Here is a 24,260-nt window from a genome sequence, read left to right on the forward strand (position 1 = left end):
CCCATAACCACTGTACCAAGATGTCAACATTATATGGAAGTTAACTTTTTTGCATTGTCTCTATGACTTAAGCTTACCTACTTCCTTTCTGATCAAGCTCTCTATCTATTGACTAAAAATGTCAAGCTAGTAAAGGTCTAAAAGGAAATAAATAGCAGTGCATAAACAGAAATAACATCAAGTATTTGGTCTTCTGTCTGTGTGTGTTATAGTATTATGAACATTGCCAAAGTGAGATTACTTTTCTTCCAGCATTTGTTCTATATGCAACTGTCTGTGGTCAACTTTGCTGAATGATTTAATAAATCCCAGACATTACTTAGCTTTCTGGTATGTGAATAATGCTGTTTTCAAGTAAGAAAAAATAATTTTTAAACCACTTGAACTCTAGCTATTTAATGAAAGAGAATATGTACAGTTGAAACAGTAGTATCAAAGAAAGACTGAAAGATGTGTACTGGGTGCTAAACATAATGATATTGTGTGAGTTAACATATTCAAGCATCTACAGATGGTAGGAGAAAAGTCTCCCATAAGAAGTTCCAAATTGAATGTCATCACTGCAGCTAGACAGGAGACAAAAATGTCTTGCTCTGTACTGTGATTTGACAGATGCCCTTCTAAAAGCTACAGAGCAGACTGCTACACCTCAGGAAAACTCCTCAAACAAAATCTATCAGCTTCTAACCAGGTTACTATTTTACTCCAGAGTATTTAGGTCAAGACATGTAACAGCCTTCACTAGGGGAATATAAGCATGTTCCTGCAGCTAGCTCCATGGGATACCACAATGTTTGTCTTGAGATCTAGCCAAGAGCATTGGCTTTTTTGATTAAACAAAGCAGATCTACCAAGGAAGGTTTCCTGTGGAAAATGTTTTTACCCCCTTTCCTGGAACATGAATACTATTTGGGATCAACAACGAAGTTTTTAGTAGCAGAACATGCTTTTCCTCTTCAGAATTATCATTAATAGCCGTATTTTATGAACTATGCTAAGTTTTCTTCTTTCTTTCCTTTCCTCCCCTCCCCCGAGAAAATACATATTACAAAAGAATGAATGGAGACACAAATAAAGCAGTTTTGTCACTAGCTCCCACAGGTTCAAATAATCAGGGAAAGATGGTAAAGTTCATTTAAATATGCAGTTTTTTGTTTGTTTGTTTGTTTGTTTGTTTAACACTGAGGAAAGTTTCCCTACCAAATGTCTCTCTCTCATTCTTTGAAGTGTAACTAATGTAAGGCCTTTGAGTAAATTTAAGCATCACTGTCCTCTTTCTCCATACACTGTGAAGTATTTGTGGCATAATAAATCTGTGCTACCTCATCTTTTAGTTTCACCTTAAGTGGAAAAGGTCATCAAGGCTAGATTCAACATATGAGCTGAAAGAGAGTCTTATTTTACTTTTCTGTCCAGACCCTTAAGCCCAGTTGTTAATTGCAGACAGGCAATAAATCAGTTCTCAACACTGGGATCTGGAATTTGCCTCTGGGCTGCTTGCTGTTATCAGGCAGTGATACCTTGGAATAACCCTCATTAACACACACTCTACTGTAATTAGGCAAACATGGTGCAGAAAAAGTAGATTTAACTTAATTCCTAACATAGTATTGAATCTGGTGAAAACATGTTACTTGCATATATACTCCTAATAGAGAAGTTTAATCACAAAAGCTTGCAAGATTTTATTGAAATCCAGATAAAATAAACCCTGAAAATCTTGTTCATTATCTCAGGCCAAGGGCAAGTGATGAGGAAGACAGCAGAGCCAGAGGCACCTTGCTGGTAGAGCTGAGAAAATTTAACTATGTAATGGAGGAATGTTAAGCTGTCACAGTCAAATGAAATTATTCAGTGGTGAGAAATGAAGCATTTTTTCCCCCCATGTACTTCTAATCACTATACCACACACTGTACTTTATTTTTCCTTAGAAAAAACTTAAAAGCATAAAATAATAATAAAGTTATGCTGAACAGAGTAAGCAATTGGATTTTTTTTTTTTTTAATCAGTGTTAATACAGGAGAGGAGAAAGGAAGCTAATGGTAATAAATGGTTTTCTGCTACTGTCATGCAACTCTCTTCCTGAGAAGTAGAAAAGTAATTACTTATTTCTCAAGAACTGTTTGTCTAGTAATGTGTCAACTCTGCAGTAACTCTCATGGAGCATCCAAGTTTCAAAACTCCTTTAAAATGGAACTATGAGCCCCCTTTAGAGAAGCTTTGGTGGCCCTCAAGTTCACTGTCATAATGGAGGACTAATGGTGACCACCAGATCTACAACTGACCTCTTGCTACCTGCACACTGCTTAAAATAAAGTCTCCACAATTTTATCCATTTTATAGATATCCCTGGACATGTGGCTTTATGGATACTGACATGTATTAATATGCATGCACAAGTTAATGAAAGGAAAACAACTTCTACCTCAAATGTCTATATGTAGTGGAAACAAGAGGACTGTAATTATCAACTTAATCAACATATTTACCCTCATATAACTTAATAGAAGAACTTATTCAAAAAATATGGAGCAGAAAGCAAACTTCTATGTATTGTATGCACAACTTTGTCATTTCTTGCTGTTGTTCTGCATTGCCAGGGAACAAATGCAATTTTTCATATTGCATTCTTGTTTCTAATCAGCTTTGTGAATTCTCTGAAATACAGCCTAGGATAATGCATTGGCAATTAACCTCCGCAGGGCTAAATAATCACCCTTCAAATACCCTTTCAAAAACAGTAATTGTCCTCACAATTCATTTTTTTTCTTTCCAGAAAATGTTTCCATTTTAAGCAGAAGATAGAAACATAACCAATTAAAAGGTTGTCTAGAACTGCCACATAATAAGATGCTGCCAGAAACTGCTTCAGATCTTCTTATCAGATCTACTTCATGTCACATTTTCTAAGTAATATAATTTCCTCTGTATAAATTATCAGAAGTTCCTTCAACATCTAGTTTGAGGTTCGTTTTTTCTTGTCTAATCTGATCATGACGATAGATCAAGATGTCCCTTGCACTTCTTGCCATGGAAATTAACTGCTTGTAATACAGCTGTGATGGGAGTTGTATATACCTGAAATGTGATTCTCTCAGACCAAACTCAGAAAGAGCTTGCACAGTGCTTGCACGGACTGGCAGAAGTCCTTCAGCACAGACAACAGTCCAGGCTTTAATCCAATCAGCCTCCTCTAATACAGTCACAAAATTATGATATTCAAATATACTATTTGATGTTCCAATGCAATACATTAACATGGGGAGACACAGTTCTTACTTTCTTTTGTGCTCTTCACTACAGCACTTTCCTTTGGCAGGGTCAGTTTACACCCCACTGGTTCTAGAGTCCTTTGGGCTCAAAGTCTGTACTTTGCATTACTGGGACAATGCAGTTTTCATCTCTTAACTGTTATTTGGTTATATATATTAAAAAACAAACAAACACAAATTGTTGAGAAGGTACATTTCTGGCAACGTCTCATTCCAGAACTATAACAGAAATACAGTACATTTTTCAGAATTGTTACTAATTCTAAGGGGCAGCTACTTGATTGAATATAAAAGAATTTAACCACTATTTGTATGGTTTAGCTAAGTAGAGAGGTATGAGGCTGAAAAAAATCCTTAGAATTCAGCCAAGAAAAATAAACTTCCTGCTGCCAATTTGTAGCTTGTATTTACTGGCTTTATAACTAACCATTCTTACAAAGAAAGTAGTATTTGGCATGTGACTTTACTGTTTTAAATTCAAAGGCAACTTGATAGCTTAGCTATCAATATCCATAGCTAGATTCTCTGCAACCCTGAAACAAGTAAGGATTTATATCTCTTTCCTAATTTTAGTCTGAATGCAGGCTTGTACATTTATTTCATAAACAGGAAGGAGTTGAAGTGAAGTCTTACTATATGTAAATGATAATGATGCAGACAACTATGTTCACTGTATACTGCTTTCCACTATATTGTGTATTGCTTTTCCAGTGTCTTAAGGCACTTCAAGATTTTAGAGTGAACACAAAGACCGTTCTTTCACTATTGATGTTGGCTTCTTTTCCCATTGAAACATTTCCAGCATCTAAGATGAACACTCAACAGATACACAAGAAAACTACCATCATTACAAAATAATTCACAAGATAATTTACTTTCCTGCTAATGAAAAGAAGTACAGCAAAAAGAGGATAATGGCTAAATTTGTATTAGCCAACTCATCTTCATCTCCTTTCCTTTAAGATGGAGTAGGAGGAGTAGTAGAAGCAAAATGAGAGCCAGAGAGAAAGAAGTGTTAGCATAAAGCAAGATAATAAAGGAGAAGTGCAAAGCAGGGATGATGGGGTAAAAATATTACATTCTGGAGGCTTTGCCTCAGGCAGGTATCAGGAACAGAGAACAGCAGGAAGCAATAAATCATCCTTCTCTTTCCCCCAGAAGACAGATGTGGAAAAAAAAAAAAAAAAAAAAAAGACATATCAGACAGAAAGGAGGATCCGGGAAACAGGAAGACAAAAAAAAATAGACCAGGATGAAAAATGATTAGTTGTAGTAATATATTTCCAGAAACCTCTATCTGCATATCATGTGAAATTAACTAGAAAACTTTTCCTCTGATGTTCACAGAAAAATAATGATTTTCAAGATTGCAAAATGTATTCATCAGATGTAACACTTCAGTTTTGAACAAACTGCATTTTACCAGTGGAAATACAAGATGATCTGATAGTCTGATTCTTCATGTGCCTTGTTTACCTGTGTAGCTGCAAAAGCAAATGTTTACAGCTCACATAATATCAATTTTCTCAGTATTTTTTAGCAACACCCAGCTCTGGTCAGGCACACAAATATAATTGCTAAAATAGTTTATTATTTTAGTAAATAACATTTTCCAGTGGTGACAAGTCCATATGTTCACCTTGATAAATTTTGAAAAAGTAACTATAAGGCTAGAGAAAACACAACTGTTTGGATTAACAGTGACTGTAGGGCTATATAAATATTTAATATACCGAGCACAACACTTCAGAAGAACTCGCACAAAATGCCATCTCTTCAAATATCTCATAGTCATTTCCTCTATTACTTGTTTTCTACTCCTCTGGTTTATGAGAAGCATACTGCAAAAATTTAAATGCTCTGGGATCTGAAGATAGGCTTCAAACTAAAAGGAGGTTGAATATTTAGAAATTCTCTGAAGGAAACCAAGAGTGGCTGCTGTTACTCTTGGGCTGATAGAAAGGCTGGTACTGTTTTGAATGCCTATTAAGAGTATATCTTGGGTCAACAGACACACAGTTAAAATACATTTCCCTAGCTAAAAAAAACAAAAACCAAAAAAACAACAAAACAATTCAGGACAGAAGGAAGAAATTATTTAGTTTAGTTCAACAGACTAGTGCAGGAGAATACAGAGAAGAAGGTGGGAAATGGATGCTGCTGTGGTCAGAAATAAATGCTGGCACCTAACTTGACAGGAAGTCAGATATAGAGTACATTTTTATTTATACAGCTGATGAGGCCTTCTTGAGTGCACTGGCTTGGCTGAAAAATGCTGCTAAACTTGATGTTCAATTGAAATTCATAATAAAGAAATAAAGTACACACCATATAAATTTTATAATAAGAGCACAGGTTGCTGACCAATATAAACAAACTAGAAGTCCTACTCTACCAACAAGACATTACAGGTTACTCTTTTCCATAGATCTCAAATGAAAAGGGCTCCAGAGAGGAACAGACAGGTACTCTGAGGCACTTATTACAGTAAAAATGGAGTTAAATTTTTCATAAATATTTTTACTGGAAGCAGTAGTAGTTTATAGTCTCTAAGAAGCTTGCACAGCGGCAGGAAGAAAAACCTATTTCTGTACGTAATTGTTTACCATGCAAACAGTTAATCCATATGCTACTGGAGAGACCGACCAGCTTCCCTGACTTGAAAACTCTCTTCAGGTGTTATTTCTCAGGTCCAGTGTGCAGCTGATGCCATCTAGCGATAGAGGACACTGCCCACCAGGAACTCACCCGGCCCAGGGGCGCAGGAGGGCTGCTGGATGGTTTCCACCTTCCTAGATGTAAGGCAGCCCCTCTGTGGCCAGAATGACTGAGACAGGCAACGATCCTCAACGGGCAGCACATGCATGTGGAAAGCTTGGCTCCTAGACATCTGGAAAAGACTGGATGATTTGTCAGCTTAAAGGTAAAGCTGAACAAGAAATAGTGCCAGTCTTCGAGCATGTAAAAAGCCGCTTGGAGAAGTAAAAAAGAAAAAGGGAACAATCTGTCCCCTGAGACCAAAGTAAATGAGTCAAGAAGCATTGAGCTTATGCCTCCAAAGGCAAGATAAGAAATGTTTTAATTTTAAGGGTATTGACACACACTGGAAAAGTTGTGTCAAAGGTTCTATGATATTCATAAGTATAGGTCTTTAAAAAGAGTCTGGAAAACTACCTGTCAGGGAGAGTTTAGCATCCCTTTAGCAGTGGTGAGGCAAAAGCAAGATAACTTCTAGAGTTACTTAAAGTAATGTGATTACGTATTAAAGATGAGTTTGCAGCCTGTTCTCCCCTTGTTATTTAATGCATGGGGCTATAGATCATATTTAACCACCTCACCTATGGATAATGATGCCTAGAATTATGTCAGAAACAAAGTTTGCTTGTAGGTTGGTGAAGAGAATGAATGCAGCAAGTAGCAGCAATATAGCTTCTGACTTCTTGCTGTTAATAAGATAATTCAGTTTGGTGAAAACTATACACAAAATAAGGGGCCACACAACTATACCTAAAATCACTGTCAGAAAGCCCAAGTCTCTCTACAAGCATTTTCGAGGTTAGAGCCTAGGGGAAATCTATATTTAAAAGTTAAGAAAAAACTTCCATGTGTTCCACTGGCAATGCTGCATTCTTTTTTCTCCTAGTTTGAATTTTCTTTTTCAACGTTATCTAAACAAGGGCCAAAATATTAAAAGTAAACTTGTAAATATCACTTAATATAAAATAGGTCCCCAGTGAGCAGTGGCTAGTTCAAATTAATTCCAAGAATGAGCATGAGGAGCAAAAGGATTTCTGTAAGCAGAATTGTGAAAGAACCTTATTTTTAAAGCTCCTAAGTTTCTCTAGGATTCCAGATTTTCCCCCATTTTACAACAGGATGACATACATACCCTTAAAAAAGAAAAGAAAAGAAAAGAAAAAGGAATAACACAAACTGGCAGTTGCTTACTGTGCACAAGCCTATTTTGCAAGCCAGGCAGAAGCACTGTCTCTGCCTTGCTGGAACATGGTTCCAGTCTGCTGAACCCTGGTGCTGACATGATTTTGTTTTTGTGCTTTAATCTCACTTATCTGACCCTCGCCACCTCATATAGCAACACAGACTCAAACTTTACAATACCTCTGCATGCGGGCATCCTAGTCATTAAACCTGGAATTAGTATTTGGTTCTCTATTTCAGGCTCATCCACTGGAAATCTCAGACCACAATTACAATCTAAACCTGTCAAAAAAGCAATCATGTGAACTTGCGCCCCATAAATGCCTGAAGAAGGATGCTTGCAACATTTAATCTTTCCTTTTCTGTTATTTTGACTGGAAATGAATTGCTAATGCGAAATAATGCACTTGCATGGCAAGCTCTGCTGCCATATACTTGTAAGAAGTATCACGTTTTTTTTATTCAGATTTTGTTCCTATGAAGAAGCTGAAGAGATACTAGCATGAGTAATTCAAGTGAACAGCAATCCAGCATGCAACTATCAAGAAATACACATTAAAGCAGCTACATTTGCAACTAGGATACTGAAATTCAAACTTCTGGAAGATACATGTGGATGTGTCCCTGAGGGCACTCTGGCTTTAAAAGAGACTTCTTGCAAGAAGCAGATGGTAACGCACTTGAGATAGATCATATGTATCTGGACAGACTTCTTCGTTATTTCAGGCCATTAACAGACTCTAGCAAGTGAGAATTCCTGGCTTCCTGGGGCCATATCTGTATGGAATTTTTGCAGCTAGTAGCAGGAAAGCCTGAAAATGTAAAGCAAGCTATATTCTTGATAAAAATATGCAAAGTTACTACAGAATTTCTCTTGCATTACAGTTGAAATGCTGCTGCTGCTACTGTTAATGCAAACTTTACAGAGCTTAATCTCTCAGGTCTCTTTAAGTCATATACAGACTTGTTATCAACTGAAAATCCGTGTCTTTATTTACTTCACAAGTGAATTTGCTTGTGATTCATTTGCTTCAACAACAGCATGCAAAACATATTTTATTCCTGGAAGAGATTCTCTCTTACAAGCCAGCAATCCTAAACTGCTTACATCTACAAACTTCAATTACAAAGATGTGAACTAACATTATTTTGAAAATATGCCTATTAATTGGAGAGCTTTAAAAGCACCAAGAAACATATGGTGTCCCCTGACCAGTAGACTACAGCTACTTGATCTCACCTTCAGTGCATGGTGACAGTGCCTTAAAGCTCAGCTACTGTACTGCCATGCCATGGCACACCACTCACTACAGAGGTAGACATCCTCCTGCTGTGCTCCTTGCAAGTGAACTGCAGAGGGAGCTGCTGTGGGCCTTCACCAGCAGCCCTGCCACAATTTGCTCCCCATCCTACTGCACTCTCAGAAAAACACTTCCTTGGTGAGGAAAAAAACAACAAAAAAAGGTCCCTTCTAGTCTCAGCCATTCCATGATTCTGTGAAAATCATCAAGCAAGTTGTGTGATTCTTCAGCAGTATGAAATATTCAGTTGCCAAAGTTGGGTATGTAAATTGTGATCATACAGTTGCTTGTAAATATGTAATCTGCAGTATCATTTTTATAGAAATGTATTTTTGTGATGTACAGGCATACACTTGTATTTTCCTGCACTGAAAACTTATAGGAATATGTATAAAATTGTCTTTGGATTTCTGTTTTTGCCTTCATACTCTTCCCATGGTTACACAGCCAAGTGATAGCAAAAGGTGATTGCCTTCACCTGTGTTCCCAGAGCTGACCCAGTCCTTTCCCCAGGTGATCTATCAGTGGTTCAGGCTGCAACTCAGCAGTTCCCATACAGATGCACTTTATATTTTTTTGGTATTTTCATTTAACTTTGTTCTCTTTCTTGATTAATTCTCCACAATTACTTAGTTAATAGAAGTCCTTTGTTTATCCGTTTTGTATAGTTGCTTTCTTGCACAAAAAAGAGGAGAACTGCTATATAAAAACCCATCATCAAGTAGGCTGAGTAACCTCTTTCAAGGTTACATACTTTCAAGCTGTATATCCATTGATACTTGAACACAGTTGACAGTACTCTACTAGAATATATTTCATAGATTGATAGAAGCATGCTTTTTAAGCATTTGTTTATATTGCCATTGCAAAATCTGTAGTGACTTCAGTGGGATAAGAGTCCTGATGTATTTTATCCTGCTGGATATTATAAGAGAGCCTGAGCATCAGTTACTGAAATTTCACTTGTTCAATAGACACAAGCTGCTCTTGTTCCTACTTCTACCTTCATTTTACTTTCTAAGGTTGTTGCAAGTAATCAAATGAGCCAATCTCAGCAGTTGCCATCTGGCAGCTGCAAACTTATACCTGCACATCTGCTTTCTTTCCTTCCTTGTTTAGGCTAATGTTTTATTTCACAGTGGGGACGTGCACATACAGAATCAGTCACTTCATCTCAACTGACAGGCAGTAACTTCCAACACCATTTGCAAGTCCAGAAACATGCCTCATATAAAATGCCAATCCAAAAACACCTTTCACAGTGCCCATCTGGGGCACTTTAAACCCTTTCTTGCCAGCTTCTTTAAATGCCCTTTGCAAAACAAAACAAAACAAGATGGATACAGAGATGATTGCAGGACTCCAAGACTGGGAAAAGCACTCTGGAATCATGAAGTGCAGAGAACTAAGCCAAAGAGGTTACAGTATTTCCCCACAGCACAATAAGCAGGGTGTTTGACTGAGTTACAGCCTTGGGCATGCAAGAAACATTTTAATTGGTACATACAAAGTTTGTCTATACAATGTGTCTCATGTGTTCCAGAGTCAACTTTATTTTAGCTGTAAGCTCACATCCCAAATTCTGACACTGTAGCACTCCTTCAGTACAGCTCATGATCAGAAAATAAAATTAACTTATTCAATGCTTTCTGCCATATTTAGGGTAGAGAATGTTTTGTACCTCCAAAATGTCAAAATATGAAATATCAGCTTCTTGTGTATTAAGAAAGAACTGGTCCATAACATGTCTTGCATTGATAAACTGAAGCAAGATTTTATTTTTCCATACATTTTATGTATGTATAATCACGTTATATAATATGCCAAAAATGCAAAGTTAGAGAGAAATTTCAACTTGGTTTTACAACAATAGTGTTGTCAGTAAGGACATCTTTCAGATCTCAATTACATAATATTTAGCGTATGCAATAGTCTAAATGAACTGCTATATGAGAAACAAGCATTTTACTCTGAAAGTAATGCCTTCTGTTTTGTTCCACAGAAACAACAACAGCTACAAATAACACAGCACTATTTGATAGAGTAAATTCTCAGCTATAAAATACTGTTTTCAACATAGTCAACACCATTAGCTGTTCCTTTTTGCCAGTGATGAAGAAGAGCCTGCATGATGGCTATTAAATATCTGCACCAGTGAAGATGACCCACTGCCACTATCACCTCTGCTGAAATGCATCATCCACTGCCTCACTGTGCTCACCTTCATTGTTTGGTCTCCATAAATGTTCGGTAAGTGTCAATGATTGTCAGTGTAATGGAACATAATGGAATATTGGAGGAAAGGTTCAACCTCTCTTGGTATATTGCCAACACAAGCCTCTGACATTGAAGGTCAGAATAACGAAATAGGCACTCCTTTCAGAGCAGCCCTCGTATATATATTTTTCAGTTCTGTAAGCAGAAGTCTTGGAAATACAATGTAATAATATAATGAATAGAAGGATTACTTAAAAGGAAGATGAGACCTACTTCTAGAACGGCTTGGTGCCATGTGAGAAGGTATATGTATTGCTCTTCATATTCATTGCAATGAGATCTGAGTGTTTCTGTGATATTTTTATTTTATCATAGGATTTTACTATAATTTTATGAATTTCATAAAGAAAAGAAAAAAGCATAATTACCTTGATGTGATTATAAACCTGTACACATAATTTTCCCCATGAGCCCTCCTTTTCTCCAAACACTGTCCCTGCTAAACCACCAGAGGGAGCAAGTTTCACAGAGAAGAAAATGTTTTGCCGGAATCTCCCGGCCACTGACAGTATTTCATCATTTAGCATTAGTGTCAGATTAAAGTCAGACTACCTGGAATAGCCAAGTATATTCCAGTGAAGCAAAGTTCTTCAACTTGCGAGGAAATATGTAACGAGACAGGACAAACAACAACAACAACAACAAAACAAACAAAAAAACCCCAACAAAACAAACAAAGAAAAACATTCTCTGGTCATCCGTTAGAGACTAAACCTAGACAAGACCCAAAAGAAGCAGCCCCTCAAATCAACTGTCTCTCTGATGATTTGTGTTTACAAAATTTGGACCAGAAACAGAGATAACCTTACTTCTGAGGAACCAGAAGCCAAAACTGAAATCTGTATATTTCACTATCCCCAATTTGGCCAAAATATGTTACCACTCTTTGTATCCTGAGGTCCTACTTGAAGGGACCACCATCATGCCTACCCTCCTTTTGCTGTTGTGGCTCTGATTCGGAATGACCCAAAGGCCTCTGAAGTCAGCTGCAGTCCTTCCATTACCATGAGTGCAATTTCTCCTCATGGAGAATTTAACTGTCTTAACTGTTGAGACTACTCACAGCCAAGTTTGTTTTGTTGGGTTTTGTTTTGTTTTTTAAACAATGCATTATTTGAATTTTAATTCATTTCCCTCCTGAAACTTATTACAGGTTCTAAACTATTGTTCTGTCTCAAACAACAATAATAAAATTCCATTCTGTATTAAATACATATATATGTATGTTCAATTTTCATAAAAATTTATTTAGAGAAAAATGTTTATACATAAAACAGAAAATAACTGTTTGCTGTGATTAGATGCCCAAGAGCCAACTGTTGTCACAGTCACAGATGTAGTTGTTGCTGTATAGAAAAGATTATTCACCTGCTTAATTGTCACACAGGCATCTAAAAACTAAAGCCTGACAAAATTTTATTTAGCCTCACATCTCCTGCTAGCATTTCCCTTAGAGTTCTGATGTATGATGAAAATCTTTCAGAAGTGTTCAAATAGTTTACATAAGGAGATGCTCCCCTGGAAGCAGATCACAGGAGAACATAGCACACCTATCAAAGTACTGATACTGTGGCTAGACAGAAAGATGAATGATGCTCATCAGGAACTACTTTGCTCTTTCAATCAAATGGCATCTAATAAGGTGAGGTACTAAAGTTATATGATGCAAGAAACAACATTTCACAAAGTGCAGCAGACTGAGGTATCTTCAACGTTCACAAATTCATTAAAATTCTCATACTCGTATTATGAGTTTTTATGTCTAGCTGTTGGCCTGATCCAGTAAAATTACAGAAGAATTAGAAAATAGTCAACAACTCTAGCTTTTAATGCTCAACAAGTAAAGATTTGTAAGACGAACATATTTAGTGTCTAAGTGTCAAAACCATCCCTAAGTAGCTTATGGACTTTATGTGAAAACAAGTTTGTTTTGTTAAACTAATTCTGCTATTGACCACTATTATATCCAAATTCTTAAGATACTCTGTCTCACTTCCATATAATTTTACATTTTTAACCAAACTGAAAGTATTTGAAGAAAATTTACTCTGGCGACTTTACACTCTGGTAGGACCAAGAGATTGATGCACACAACATCTTAATCCTTTTTGCTCTACTCTATCAGATGAATAATACCTGGTCTAACATGTTAGCATGTCATTTGATACAGAATGCAGGGGAAAGGTTGGAAAAAAAACAGAAGTAAACATTTCCTGATGTGTGCTTTCAAACAAAGAACAACTGGTTCAGAAGAGAAGAGGTAGCTACAGGGCCAAGCCTGGTAAGAAAGGAAGGAGGGACAAAGAACTACCTCCAGACTGAGTAATTCAGATGAGGGAGCAGCAAAAACAGCAGAAAGCAGAAGTCATGGCATATTTTTTTGGAGCTGATCTAACTGGTATTATAGTAGCAAAGTGACTCATATTACACCATCTCCAAATACTTTATGACCATATGGGAGAAAACCACTAATCATCTTAGAGACTTGATCACTGTCCTTAGGGTAAGAAGCAAAGAACAAGAAGCAAGATCTTTTTCCTTACAGAGCCACCCTTATGACTAGTTTGAAATGCTGAGTTTTGCTTTGTAGCATGTAAAACCTACAGTACATGGCTGTTTCTGTCCTGTGTCTGCAATGTTTCAGCTCCCACAATCAAAATGTCATTCTTTTATTCTAGCCTCATATTTCTAGCTGAAGTACCAAACTCTAGTGTTCCCAGGAATTCAGGGAGGTTCTGAGAGTTCAGCAGTTTATATGGAAAGACACTTATGTTCTCTTTTCCTTTGTATTATTGATTACTTTGTACAACTAGTGCTCGTGGCTTGTATACAGGGGCATTTTGGGTTGAGTATGCTCACGGCCAGCTTCCTTTCAGCAACCCTAACCCAACAAAAGGCCACAAACATCACAGTGACCTCTGAGTAGGAAAGACTGCCAACAAAGCTTTTTCTCATGCATCTTTTTCTCCGATAAATAACTTTGTGGTTATAGTTTGCAACAACCAAGACGCCATCACAAGATTGGTTTGCAAAGTCCATAGAAGAGGGGACTTCAAAGGGCTTGAGAGTACATTTGAAAGAAAGAATTAAAGTTCTAATTTCATAAATGCCACAAAGCTTTTTCACTATGCTGGTGAGAGGCAGAGAGGCTACTGTAACGAGGGAGTCTGTACTTCACCTAACCTTACTGGGTAAACTTATTAAATGTTGGATCACTTCACTTGCCCTTTTCGAACCCTACAGAAGAGACTGCCTGGCACCTACACATGTGACTGAACGCCAGAAGTGCTGTCACTGCTCCCTGCCCAAACAGTCCTTTCCAGCAGTCTTGCATACCACACAGGTCTTGCAGTTCAACTGTCAGCCTCACAGAGACCACTAAAAACTTGGCAGTCCAACAGGTCTAAGATCTTTCCTGTTTGGTTTTGCTCAGGGCTCCATACAGCAAATAGATGGTGCAAACGTAGAGGAGATTTCAGCTGTGCAATTCACTCGCTGGGTTTGTTTCTCCTGTTCCCAATGCATCTAGATAGCCACTGTTCTCCAGCCAGTTTGTTTTTCTCTGAAATAGACATTAATGTTATATATTGGCCTCCATGCTGGAAAGAGGATATGTGCTATACCCCCTGTGACGAGTCAAACCTCATACACTGCGTCCATATTTACCAGTAACATAGCTCAAGTCACCTTCTGAAGACTGATAAGGCTACCACAGTGAAAATTCTGTGCTGAAGTAGTTATTTCACAACCCATTTTCTTAAAACTATTCTTATAATTCTGCAAAATAGTACAAGAACAGATTCTTTTGAATTTTGTCAGAAAATCAGCATTGATACTTATCTTATAATTATCTGTTTTTAAAGGAAAAATATTTGAAACTGTGTATTTCAGCCTAATTCTGATTTGTTTATTAAGAAGCTTGTCTCTTTGCCTTAATGTTTAACAACAGTTATAATGTAGCCGGCATAGCACAGGGGAATATAAATATCTCAGTCAGATCTCATATCAGAGTTAGATGCTGTATCCCACAAATATTCTTTCATTTTTAACCCTCTTACGAGGTTGTGCTTCACCAACAATATACACCTAGTTTTGAAGAACTTTACATATTTGACTAAAAAAATAACCAGTCCACCTTTATTTTAGCAAACAAGATTATATTTAGCAAGCAAGTTTATATTTAGTAAATCTCTGCTTTGGGCTTGTAAAGCAGTTTTACTAACTTAGAAATATGTAAACAAAACCAAAAAAAAAAAAAAAAAAAAGTACCTTAAAGTACCTATTTGATATAAAAATAAATATAACTAACATTTAGTATTTTAGGAGGGGAAATGCTTATATTGTTCAGCTTTTCCAAATTGATTTTCCTCATTTGTTAATACTGAAGCAGGTTCAAGTGGTGACAATAACACAGGTGCTAACTCTGACGAGAAAATATCACAGAAAGTTAACTGCTCGTGCTTAGCTACCAACTAACTGCTTCTTCTGCTTAGACTAGTAATTAGGGAACTAAAGAGTACCAAATACATTCATATATACACATTAAAAATAACAAAGCAAATCCAAAGCAAATCACCTTTTAAGATTTAACATCCCAAAAAATCCTGAAACAATTAATTTACAGGACTTACCCAAGGAGGACATATACACATTTTTTTTTCCCCCAGTTTATGAGGTCAGGTATAAGTTGTTGGCAATCAAACAGGCCTTCTATTATTGCTCTGTGGGATCAGTAAGTATTTTTTCTTGAATGGTTTTCTTTTCCATAACTGGGAAGTATTAGTTTCCTTCTCTCCTTACTGATGACTAAGGCGCAGTAACTCTACTAATTTGGTCAGAGGTAGGGAGACAAGAACAACATGTGATGCCTTCTGTAGAGATCCTTTTCTCTGGAAAATTTAAATGTGGCATGAAAACAAGCCTTGTCCAGGTCATCTTTAATAGGAAGGAAGATTCTAACCAGGATTTGTGGCTACCCTCAAGATTTCATTTAAATTTCTTGGGAGCACAAATATAAAACTCAATTAACAGCTTGCTATATTTTATCCTTCAAAACTAAAGACCAAGTGTGCTTTGTACCACCATTTTCCCTGGGAATTAGAACAATATTCACTCAGTCAGAAAATTAAAAAACTAATGCAGCTGTAAAACAATCACATTTGTTGTCTTAATACCTTCACCAGGCGGTTTTTCTCTTCTAGCACCCATCTCTTTCCTTAATGATTTGCTTACTCCTTAGAATATTCTGATAGACTCACTAAAGTGCAACAGGATAAAACCTAAGCTCGACAGACAGTTGTCTCAGATTCGTGCTTTAGCACATCACCTGTATGCACTACGTCAATTATCGGAATGGTTTTTCACATTTCCCAGTGCACACTATAACAAGTGCTTTATGACTTTGTGCTGGCTTTATTCTAGAGGCAGATCTGATCCTTCAAAAAGTTTGACTGTCAAAGTCTTTGAAGAAAGTTCTATCAGTGCAGTGAATTTACTCGGCACCAGTGCTTAATGTCATGTGGAGCCTTGGATCAGCCATTAAAAGTATTAAGCCAGTTTCAGTTCACTTGAACTTAAGAACCTGAATGTACTCAGTATTTAAGAGAAACTGCTTGAAGATGTTCAGACACTAAGAATTTTTCCAAAATGTTCCCTTTTCAGTTGTATATAATTCCGCCAGTTTTGTAACAGCTTCAGTGATTTCTACTTGCTAAAAACACAGACTCAGTGAAAGCTTTGCTTTCTTTGGACTCCCTTACTGATTGCCTTAGTCTGCTACAGAAACATCTGCAGGTGCAAGAAGCATGCTGGCAAGATCCTGAAAATACAGGAGAATACATAGAAGAGCAGTGCTGGGGGCTCCTGTCTACCTGCCTGTTCTTCTAAAGCAGATTTTCACTGCCTTCATAGTGAAGAAGAGTCAGAAGGTCCCAGTGCAGTCAGTGACAATACAGATGAGCTCCTTTTGTGACAAGTCCTACACAAAAGCACTCCCATGAGAAGCACATGCAATTTCAGCTAGGTGACACTACAGTTGTGTGGAAAGCAGTGAGAATGATAAGTTTCTCTCTGGGACACGGAAATTTCCCATCTGAGTGAGAAGGGGAGAGTTTTTTTGGTAAAATGTTAGCCTAATGCAAGAATGATTATTAAGAATGCCAGTCACCCCACCTAACTTCAGAGGCTCACAGTCTCTAAACCTGTCCAGGATGGCAAGGTTTCTTTTACAGTTGATGAAGACTGATGGGTGTTTCTAGTTCACTGTTCCTCCCATGTCAGCATACACAGACGTCTAAAATAGATCAGGTGAGTCACACCTTACAAATGCCTGCTTCTTCCCTTTACTTAAAAAAGGGAGCTAGACAACAGATGCCTAATTGTCAGTGTCCAGTAAAGGGCCATACAAAACTGTCTGGTCAGACGAGATTTACTAAGTTGTGCAAATTAAACACAAATATCTCTAAACGGGAGACAGTAAAAAATGGTTAGGAAAGAATGAACTGGATTAATGAATACCAAAAGACTAAAGACATAAAACTGAATACAGTCTCATTTTCCATTCTCTTCGTGTTTCATTCATTAAAGATTAATTTTTGACTATGTAGGTAAAAAAGACACCCTGAAATCTCAACTGCCTTCTGAAAACATCCAGAATGAGAAAATGAGACACCTTATTTTGAATACAAACTCTGGGAGAGAGCACAGAGAGAAAAAAGCTAAACAATGATACATGGGGTTTTATTCCATTTACTTTTATTAATGCTTCTCATAAAACTTTTAAACTAAGCTGAATGGAAAAAAAAATAAATCAGGGTCACTAGCTGATGCCAATCCTAAATACCAGGGTACTGGATCAATATTCAAGGGGTAATAACAGGTGTCTCTCTTTCACTCAGTAATCTGGCTGAAGAAGCTGGTAACATGGACATTTTTCAAAAGAATCTCACAGTGATCTCTGATTGTCAAGCAGAGTCTTTTTGCACTCAGCATATAGCACAGAGTATTCCTGGTTATGATGGTAGGAGCTTCCTTTGGTTTTTGCAAAGGAGAATATTGACCTTTATTTTATTAGCAATTTTCCAAAATGCCACTGACTAAACATTTGAATTGACTAGGTAAAGAATCTTCTTACTCTCCACTTAATACAATAAACAAACAAATAAACAGAATTCCCTGAACTGTAGCCAGGTGCATTGACAGAAAGATGTTTTGATTTAGTATGAAAATATTTGGTTGTGATATTCTTCACATCCCCGTGTTTCTCAAGGTTTATTTCAAAATATTAGTTCTATCAGGGAAAAAAAAAAAAATTGCTAGAGAGAAAAACATGTCTGCAGAGGACTCCTGAATTTCTTATTTCAAATGTTCGCATACTAATTGGAACTCATCTCAAGGAAGAAGAAATCCTTTTGAATGAAGTATCCAGATTCAAATAGACACAAATTATACCTGAAAAAGTAGGAAAGATGTAGAAATACCACAGTACAAATTAACACTTAATCCTCAAAGTAAATGAACACCTTCAGGGAAGAGAAGGGTCTCAAGAACAATACCTGTAGTTGTAGACAAGGCATAAGCAAAGCTTAAAAGTATTAACAAACTTCAGTCTACTTACAAGTCTGCTTTCACCTTGGAACTCCGAGAAACAGCCATTTCATAACAGATACATTAGAACAGATACATAGAAGTTTTTTTATGAAAATGTTATTTTGTTAGAACATACAATAAGTTAAAATTGTAACAGGATTTGTGCCCACATCAGTGAATAAAAAATGACTCCAAACTCTTTTTATCACACCTCAGCTTTTGTATTAAGTTTAAGATAAAATTTGAAGGAAAGAATAAGTAACAGCTTAGAGGTAAACAAACAATAGAATAAAGTGTAAAATGGCTTCAGTAAAGGTCAGAATAGCCCGATTTTTTCCTTTGATAGATACCTTATTTTCCAGACAAAAGAAATGCACAGGGAGATTAGATGTTATCTGAACTTCAGCAGAACACTTGATAAGGTGTGACAACGGAGATTATCAGGAATACTGGAGAGAAAAAAAGATTAGAAAAAGAGCCCAAGGATGCTAACTAAAGTTACTGTTGCAGAGGAAATAACTGTGAACTGCTCTGAATGCTAGGCTGAAAACAAATTACTTCAGCAGTTTTCCTCATGGATTAGTCTTTGTATTCATCCTGTTAATTATTTTAACTTTGTGACTTCATCCCTAAAATAGAAATCAATGCAAGAAGCTGAATAAAAAAGACAGTCTTTGCCAACAAAAAGGAGAAAGAATACCATAAAAAGGGAAAAATTGACTGAAACCGTAAAAGGTAGGTACTGAACAGAATAAAGTACAGGATCCTGCAGATAAAATGGGATTCACTTCATGCAACCCATCTATAAAACTTGGTATCTTCATAGCTGAAGCTCAGTTTATACAATAGAAAGATGTGAGCATGCATTAGGACAGCATGGAAAGCAGGTCAAAAGATCAACTGGCCAGCAGGTGATTCTCAACCTCTACTCTCATTTAGAGACATCTCACCTGGGATATTACATTCAGGTCTGGGATGCCATATAAAAGTGGTATGTGCCTGTTTGAGTAGGCCCAGAGGAGGACCATGAAAATTATCAGAGGACTGGAATGTTTCTGTGAAGAAATGTTGAAAGAGTTGTTTAGCCCAAAGAAGATAAAGCCCTATAAGATCTTGCTTACAAAAAAGACAGAAAAAGATATTTTAGCAGGCCATATAATGATTAGTTTAAACTGAAAAAAAAAGTTAGATTTAGATTGGATATAAAGAAGGAACCTATTTATGATGAGGCTGGGGGTGATGAAGGCACTTGGTGTCTATTGGAAGGCACCTCTCATCTCATCGTCTTTAAGGGTTCATTCCAACCCAAGTCACTCTATGACTTCATGTAAATATCTTTGCAAAAACAAAACAAAACAACACTACAAGACCAACAATTATATGAATGTCACTAGATGCCACTGCAATGGAGAAGGCTTCTTTAATTTGTATTATTTAAATGAATTACAAACAGAGCAACATAAAATGATTTGGAAACTCAAAATGATAATTTCAGTATATATGTAGATTTATTGTTTGCAAGGAATAGTATTGTTCTAGAACTATAAGACAGTGAACTTTTTTAAAAACAACTTAAAAATCAGTTCAACTGTTTTATGTTTCAGTAGCAATATAAAATAAATAAAATACATGCTTCTGAAATCTGCATTATGGATTTAGGTAGTTACGTTCTCTCCAGATTCCATCTTTCCTGTGACTCTTCAATTCCCACACAGCAATTCTGTGCCAGCTGGATTAATTCATTATTCCTCTGCAGAAACTCAGCACACCCTGTTCTAAGTCTCCTTAGTCTGAGCGGAATCTTGCCTGCAACTCCTTCCCCCAAGCAGAAAAGCAGCACCATGCCACATCCATAGCTGAGAGGCTCAGTTCTCAGTTGCCTTAGTAATCTTGAGACAAAAAACTCAGAAATGATCAGTCTTGGAGAGCACAGGGAGGGGGGAATTTGCAAAGAAACAGACATAGGAATGTAAGACAATGGAAATCTGAAAGGGAGGCAAAAAAGAAAGGATCAACCGCACAAATATGACTTATTCCATCCTGGTGCCACCCAACCCAGAAAAAAACATGTCAAAAGTCAAAAAAAGCATGCATCCAAATAAAATAAATGAATTCATTTCATATCTGGGATTCCATGACCCAGGAGTGGGACCTTGCACATAGCCTTGTTGAGCTTCTCACATTTGTTCTGGTTCTTTTGGATGGCAGTCCTTCCTTCTATTGTATCAACTGCACCACTAAGCTTGATGTCATAAGCAAATTTGCTGAGGGTCCACTCAGTCCCACTGTCTAGGTCACTGAGAAAGATGTAAGAGAGCACTGTAGCTCTTCTATAAATATAATGGTGTGTAAAAGACACTAAAGAGACTGTAGATAAAAGCAGCACATCACAGAAATGTCAGAACACAACAGCGACTTTAAAAGACTAAACTGCTGCAACCAAGGGATATGATGATAATTTACACTATCCACCCTCACATTCAAGATTTAGACTTATTTTTTGAATCTTTGTTTCTTTCTTCTGAAACCTGAGTTTTGCTACAGCAATAAGAATAGAGTAGCGTACATGGGAAAATGTCCTAATTTTTTGTCCTAAAAGCCTTTTAAAAAAAATAATAATAATTACAGAACATTTATGATATAAATAATAAGCCTATGACATTAAAAAGACATGCCAAATTTCACGCTCCTCTTTAATACAAATGAGCAAGAAACCACGGGTTAAGCAAGCAAGAATCTGCAGTCCCCTTCCACCTCTCATATAGAGACATTTTCTTCTGGAAAACAAAAAATTGCTCCCTCCTGGAACTGAATCAGAAGGCAGATCCATCATCCAGTAGCCAGCATATGATTCAACTCAGCTTTTCAGAAAGTTAAAAAGACCTAAAGACACCAAAAAAGCTTTTTGAAACAAGAAGGCTGCATCATTTTAACTGTTCTGAAATGCCTGCTGAGCACTCCTGCGAATCATGCCTGCTGCAAGAGGAGCACCTCTGAGTTAAGAAGGCAGAGACTTTCAGTGACAGCTGGCAAGCAGACACTCCCTCTACCAAAGGGGACAGCCTTCATTCAACTGGAAGGTAGGAAAACACGCATTCCTATAGACACTGTAAAGGTACGAGATCCATGTTTAAAATATATAACAACTACAACCCTCTCTCAGCAATGTTGTTTTTAAAGGTGATAATCCAACATAGCATTTTCTAAAGAGAAAAATATCTAAGCACATAAAACAAGATGTTTTATAAAATACGCTTCTTGATCAGATTTTATGATTATACCAGCATACATTGAAAAGACTGAGTAATAAACATTACTGCAAGTTGGAAAAAGACATTCCATTCAAGACTCGGGAAATGATACAAAATGTTAAAATAGCACTAAGTATTCCACTCATGTTAAATTCAGCACTGGTATTGCAGAATGATTTAGCTATGCCTTCAAATGCTTTTAATATTCCTTCACATTATGTATACAATCAGAAACCCAGTTCTGCGGTAATTAGCTACCTTCCAAAATTTAATATTAATATTTAAATAGGAAGTTTTGTCCTACTTGTTAAGCCCATTCAATGAGGTATTACTTGTCTCCCAAATTAATCATACATTAAATTTTTATTAACTTGATCACTTAAAAGGTTGGTAACAATGAATATTTTCTGTGTGTTTAAAAATCTTGTTTAAAATATTTCAAAGCAGCCAAGTAACACAATAGCAGTTTACAAAACCGCTTAAGCTTAATAAAAACGTGTAATGCACAAATTTGAAAAATTAGATCGAAACCAATTTTCTTTCATCTGTTTTAATGGTTCCTTTAATGACTTAAATGCTTTAGAAATGCAGCTACATGGAAAAGTCTAAGAACAGGATTACGAAAACAACTGTCTTCTGGACACAGCATTAAAATTGAGGCTGCTGCATTGAAAACTCTACATTTTTATTTTTTACTTGAAAAACAGTTTGAATTAAGAGCTAACATACCAGTTCTCTTTCCTTTCCTTTCCTACCCTAGGATTTCCTCTAAATTGATTTTTAGCCCAAAAAAGGAGACAACTTTTATTTGTGCTCCATATATGAAAGTCTACAGTCTATGAAAAATGAGTACTATTTAATGAATAAATTGTACCTGAAAAGTCCTAGTTTGAATTTCACTAACTGTAATATTGGTTCCATTAAACTAGAAAATATTTAATATTTGAAGGCTTTTTTATGAATGGACAAAAATAAACTGGCACTGCAGATTCCAGGTGACCCTCATCCCACTAACTGATACTGCAGTTCTGTGAACTCTGTGAACACAGACAAATCTGTAACATTTTCTAAGTCAATCTCAAAAATTTAAAAATAATAATTTTTATTGGAGCGTTTTCATGTTATACCTTTCTATAGGAGAGCCCAGAGTTGGCTTAGGAAGGCACCAGCACTTTTTCTATTACCTTATCTTCACATCTTGTCTTCAAGCTCTCACTGTAAAATGCAAATATGGGTTCATCTTTGCCCACATGCTGCCTTCATACTTGAAGTTATGTATGGTGATGATTTAAAAGAATAGACCATTCAAGATCATCAAGAGTACTTTACACCTAATCAACGCATAGACTGAAGTACTATTCTTTATTAACTATCTCTAAATTTCTCCCTCCATCTTCTGCGTACCATAGGAATTGGACAGGAAGGAATCTCCCAGTAAAAACGTATGTGCCAGAAATTCCTCTTTGATACAGCATGCAGCCTTCCTAAAATTAAAGACTTAAGACTTGGTGGTTAGTAGAAGCTCAGCATTGGTACAGGTCAATTTACTATTACAGGCATAACTTACAGTTACTACATCAATGACTCTTCAGAAGTGTCAATCAATTTGCAGATCACCTACAGCATAAAGAAATTAGCAATATCAAACTAACATTGCTGCTTTACTGAAATTAGTGTCATAGCTCATGAGCACACTCTGCACTGAACTGCCTGATGTGGTAAGCAAATCATGCGCTGCAGACAGGCTAAATCACAGAATCACAGTATCACCTCTCCTTGTTGGGTCCATGTCAGAAAATTATCTTCCACGTACTGCAAGAACCTTCTTGACTATGTGTGCCTGGCAATGCTGCTTTTCCAGCAAATATGAAATCCCCTATGAAAACCAGTGCCTGTGATCATGAGCCTACTTCCGGATGTCTGCAGAAGGCTTCAACTTCCTCCTCCTGATCAGGCAGCCTGTGTAGTAAATACCTACAGTAGTGTTACCCATATTAGATTGCCCCTTAATTCTCACCCATAAGCTTTCTACTTTTTTATCATTCATCCCTACACAGAACTTGATACATCCCAGTTGTTCTCTCACAGAAAGAGCGACTTCAACACCTCCCCTTGGTGGTCTGTCTTACCTAAAATGTACAGAGCCATCCATCACAGCACAAACTTTCACTGAGCTCAAGTTAGAGTAACTCTGACAGCAAAGAAATATATTCTTGGTTCCTCCAGTACCAGAATTGCTTTTCAGCTTCTTCTCAAGCTCAGTGATTTTCTGCAAACATATCAAAGATTATAGATCATCAGCCTTTTCCTCATTATGACCTCTGTCCAGTGGACTCAACCTGATCTTTCAGTTATGAATCATATAGCAACACCTCATGCCCAATTCTCACAAGATAGTACATTATTTATTACCAGTCACACAAGTGGTTCCAAGTGCTTAATTTTCAATTTGACTGCTTTCTAAGAAATAGCATTAAACTATGTATGCTAGTAGTACTAGAGCTAAATGACTTTTCGTTTTCTGAGTCAAGTTCAAAGCATAAATGTATTTCATTATTCTGCCCCAACATTATTAAAGATTTGATATGTTTGTCCTATTCTGCCAAATTTAAAGAAGGTTAAGGATTGAAC

The 24,260-nt window shown here is 36.8% G+C and overlaps 1 protein-coding gene across 3 annotated transcripts in view; it reads right to left on the minus strand.

Moving 5' to 3' along the window:
• The window catches only part of NT5DC1 (5'-nucleotidase domain containing 1), a 106,761-nt gene that overhangs the window by 39,361 nt on the left and 43,140 nt on the right, over positions 1-24,260 (minus strand). The window lies entirely within an intron of this gene.

Source organism: Coturnix japonica, chromosome 3, assembly GCF_054131305.1.
Source record: "Coturnix japonica strain WE chromosome 3, WE-NBRP24, whole genome shotgun sequence".
Lineage (NCBI taxonomy): Eukaryota > Metazoa > Chordata > Aves > Galliformes > Phasianidae > Coturnix > Coturnix japonica.